This window comes from Furipterus horrens, unplaced genomic scaffold, assembly GCF_987537825.1.
Source record: "Furipterus horrens unplaced genomic scaffold, mFurHor1.1.pri manual_scaffold_17, whole genome shotgun sequence".
NCBI classification, from domain to species: Eukaryota; Metazoa; Chordata; class Mammalia; order Chiroptera; family Furipteridae; genus Furipterus; species Furipterus horrens.
In genome coordinates, this window is record NW_028327187.1 from 97,531,577 (window position 1) to 97,536,075 (window position 4,499).

The following is a 4,499-nucleotide window of genomic DNA, read 5'->3' on the forward strand; positions in this document are numbered from 1 at the left end:
GGAAATATAAAATGAAATAACCACTTTGGAAACTACTTCTTTAAAAAGAAAAATATATGCAGATACTATATAATCCAGCAATTGCATTTTTGGGCATGTAACTTAGAGAAATTAACTTACATGTCCACATGAAAGTACTGGACATGATTGTCAATGGCAGCTTGTTTGTAATAGCCCCAAACTGAAAACAACCAAAATGTGCTACAAGAGATGGACTCTTAAACAAACTGTGTATATGAATACCATGGAATATTACTGAGTGATAAAAATTAATAAACTATTGATCAATATAACTTGGATGGATCTAGCTCATAATGCTAGGTGGGAGAAAAAAGCAAATCTAAAACAGTTGCACACTCTGTGATTCCATTTATATGACACACTTGAAGTTACACAATGATAAAGGTGGAGAACAATTTTCCAGTGATTAGGAATTTTGTGGAGATGGAGCAGGTGTAGCTACAAAAGGATAGTGATAACTTTTGTGATAATGAAAAATTTGGTATCTAGATTGCAGAGGTGGTTATTGAAATCCCAAAAGTGTGATAAAATTCCCCTAAGTGACGCTTAGGGAAAACTGGGTCATCGATACAGGGGACCTCTGAATTATCTTTGTAACTTCTTGTGAATTTGTAATTATTTTAATAATAATGATATATAATTATTTTTATGCATTGCTGAACACTATTTGCTACATTTTCTTAAGAATTTTCATACCTATGCATATTTATGATGGATATCGGTGTGTAGTTTCTATTTTATCCTTGTATTTTTCTAGTTTGGGTTATCAGGGTAATATTGGCCAAATAAAATAAGTTGGGGAATAATCCCTGTTCTATTTTCTTGAAAAGAGTGTGTAAAATTGGCGTTAATTATTTAAATATGTGATTAGATTTCTCCAGTGAAACCATCTGGGTCTGGAGATTACTTTTCCTATAGCTTTTAAGTTATGTATTTGATTTCTTCAATGTCCATAGGGTTATTCATGTTGTCTCTTTCATCTTGGTTGAGTTTTGGTAACTTCTGGTTTTCAATAAATTGTTCCATTTCTTTTAAGTTATAGAATTTATGAACATAATATTATTCTTAGTATTCTCTTAGTGTCATTTTAGTGGTTTGTATATCTATAGTGGCATCTTTTTCACTCCTATTTCTTGGTGATTTCTTTTTTCTCTCATTTGATCTTTGTTGCTAGAGATTTATTTCTAAAGATTCATTTTTTTGTTACATTGAGTATTGACTCTGTGGTTTTCAGGTTTTAATTAGCATTTATTTCTGCCCTTATATTTATTGTTTCCTTCCTTTTCCTTTCTTTGGGTTTATATCCTCTCCTTTTTCTAACTTCAGAACCAAGGAGAGAGGTGGCTGTGACAATAAAAGGGTGGCAAGAGGGATTTCTGTGATGGAACGGTTTTGATTCTTGAGTGTGATGGTGGTCACATGAAATATACATGTAATACAATTTTCTTGAACAAAACACACACACAAAAGTAGAGGGAAAAGGAGAGAAAGAGGTATGGGGAGCAATGAGTGCATGTAAAACTGGTGTAATCTGAGTAACATCGTCTTGCTGTCAATTTCCTGTCTACAGAATTGTACTATAGGTGTGGAAGATGTTACCTTTGCGAAAGAATGGGTGAAGAGTGTGCAGGATAGTTTGTATAATTTCTTACAACTACATGGTTATCTGCTATGACTTAAAATAGAAGGTTGTACAAAAAATGAAGGCAAGATGAAGATGGTCTCAGTCCTCCAAAATCTGAAATTATCATCACCAGTTATACTACATCAACGTAAATTCTAAAGGGCATTCTGGAGGCAGAAAAAAATATTGTAGATAGAAAAAGAAAACGGACATGCAAGAATGAACAAACTTCTCATCTAATGGTAAAAGTGGATAAATACAATACAACTGAATGGTTAAAGCAACAATAAAAACAATGAATTGTGGGACTTCTTCCGCATGTAGAAGTACAAGAATTAACAATAGCACAAAAAGGTGGAGTAGAGAAATGAAGGAAAAATAGGACAAATAAAATAACAGGATGGTAGATTGCATGTTAAGCATTGATTAAATGACAAAAATTATCATAGTGAGGAAAAGCATAGCCCTATGTTGTTCATGAGAAAGCCACTTTAATTATAATGACACAGGTGGGTTGCAAGATGCATGCAACCATGAACTGAAAGAATATTGATATGGCTATATTAATATCAGACAGAGGAGATGTTCAGGCAAAAAGTGTTATGAGAGAGAAAGTACATTTTATAATGTTAAAATGGGTCAGATCAAAAAGCATATATAGAAATATGAAGTTTAGATGTACCTCGTCGGCAGCCGTCCGTCTCGAGAGATGATGGTGTAGCTTCTTAAGAATCTATCTGCACCGCCAAGAATGGTTGTGCAGTCCGACTCGGGAGTGACACGGTATCTGTCTCCTCCCGTGTTGAATCGACATCTTGCGATGACGCTGGAGTGTCCTCTCCAGTGAAGCTGAAGCTAATTACTTTCAAAATGACTAAACAAAATTGACAACTATGTAGAGAGAGAGAAATAAACAATCATATTGGATATTTTAATTCATCACTTTCAGTAACTAGTTCAACGTGTTGATAAAGAGGCTGGGATACTGTAACTCCAACAAGAGTGGAAGTAAAGGAACATGGGCGAGGGTGGGGTAAGGGTAATAAATTGGGTGAGGAAAAAATATACATCCTACCAGTCAGCAATATTTGGCATTGTGCTGTTTAAAGTTTCGACAATTGTCCAGAATGTTAGATATTTTTATTTTATTTTTTTTAAGTCTATGCTCTTATTGGCTACTTGAGAGGGAAGAAGTGGGAGGAGTGGGTGGCCCTGATGCCAGGCTGGCCATGCTTCACCAGCTTGTAGGTGATGGCCAATCATCTCAGGCTTGATTTCCACCTGGTTGAAACTCTTTCTGTTGTACACGCCCACCATCTTCAGCAGGATGCTCACATCCCTCAGGTGTGTCTTCACCACTTCAGGCTTCTCCATGGCTGGCGCCTCTTTTTGGGCCTTGCACAGACACTTTAGCAGCAAGGGCTGCTTACTCGGCTGGCCCCGGTTCAGCTGCTGCCACTGCCTGGCACTGTAGAGCTGCATCAGCTGCTCATAGGACATATCAAGCAGCTCTCTGAGATCCAGGCTGCAGGTGAACTTGCCGAAGGTCCGCTTCTTCTGCTCCACTTCCGCCATCTTGTCGGCTCTCCGGAAAGGCTAGGTATGTTTAATATAACAATTAAGCTTTGTATATTGTGAGAAAAAATTAAATATTACCCCAAACTAGAAAAAATATATGTTGTCTGCCAAGCATCCTTTAGCTCTTGTCCTGTATTGATCCACTCACTCTTCAAGCAATTCTAGCTTGCCTTCTAGCCTTGTTCCCTAAAATCATTTGCATTCAGCTATGTTCATTATGTTGCTAAGCCCAGAACTTTTTAGTCATCTTTTTAGTGCATCTCCCAATGATATTTGACACACTTAACACTTTGTCCTTTCTTTTAACACTCTATACCCTTTGGGTATTCCTTCTCCATATCCTGATAGCTTCTTTTTTTTCAGCCAGTTATTAATTGTTAGAGTTCCTCAGGGTGCCTTCCTAGGCTTTTGTCTCTTTTCATGGCCTATTCCATCTCCAAGTTTGTTCAAATGTATGGTTTCGTTAACTATCAAATGCTGGCAAATGTAAAATGTTTATGTATCCTTAAATTCTGATCCTAATATCTATGTCCTCCTTGATGAATTTGCTTGAATGTCTCACAAGAATCTCAAACTCAATGAAAACAAAACTTAAGGGATCATCCCATTTCCAACCTGGCTATTCTATAAAATATTGCTGCCATTCTCTCAGTTGCTCAAGTTGAAAATGTGGAAATAAATGCTTAGTCCTCATATCAACCACCATGTTCTCTCTGTTCTCCCTGTTGAATATGGCTGAAAGTTCACTGTTACTTTCTAGCTAGTTATCTATTCAAATTATCTTTTCTAATATACTAAAATTACCTCTTAACTAGTATCCACACTTCAACAGTTAGAATGTTAATATATTCTTTTTAATCTATTCTTTAAATGCATTCAGGTTTATATATATTTGACATGCAATTTGGTCATGTAATTCATTTATTTAATAACTTTCAGTGGCATTCAATGTCCTTAGGAAAATTACAGGATCTGTAACATGGCTGATGAAGAAGCCCACATGATCTAAATCTTGCCTGAATTAAGACTTTCATCATGTTCATCATGTTTCACTCTTCCTGTTATTCACTGTACTCCACTCATCATGGACTTTCTAGTATTTGAGTAATTTTCTGCCTTATTCCCTCTGCCTATAGTACCGTCCTCCTTTGTCCCTTAACACATCTAATTACTATTTATCCTTTAGTCCCATGTTTAAGGAGAATTTTCTCTGATAGGATTAGACTCTTAATAATAGAGTTCTTGAAATGTTGCATATATGCCTCTATCATCACAC

At 36.1% G+C, this 4,499-nt stretch overlaps 1 pseudogene; it reads right to left on the reverse strand.

Moving 5' to 3' along the window:
* Positions 1-2,820: 2,820 nt before the first annotated feature.
* LOC149991671 (small ribosomal subunit protein uS19 pseudogene) lies at positions 2,821-3,220 on the reverse strand (annotated as a pseudogene).
* Between the last annotated feature and the right edge of the window lie 1,279 nt (positions 3,221-4,499).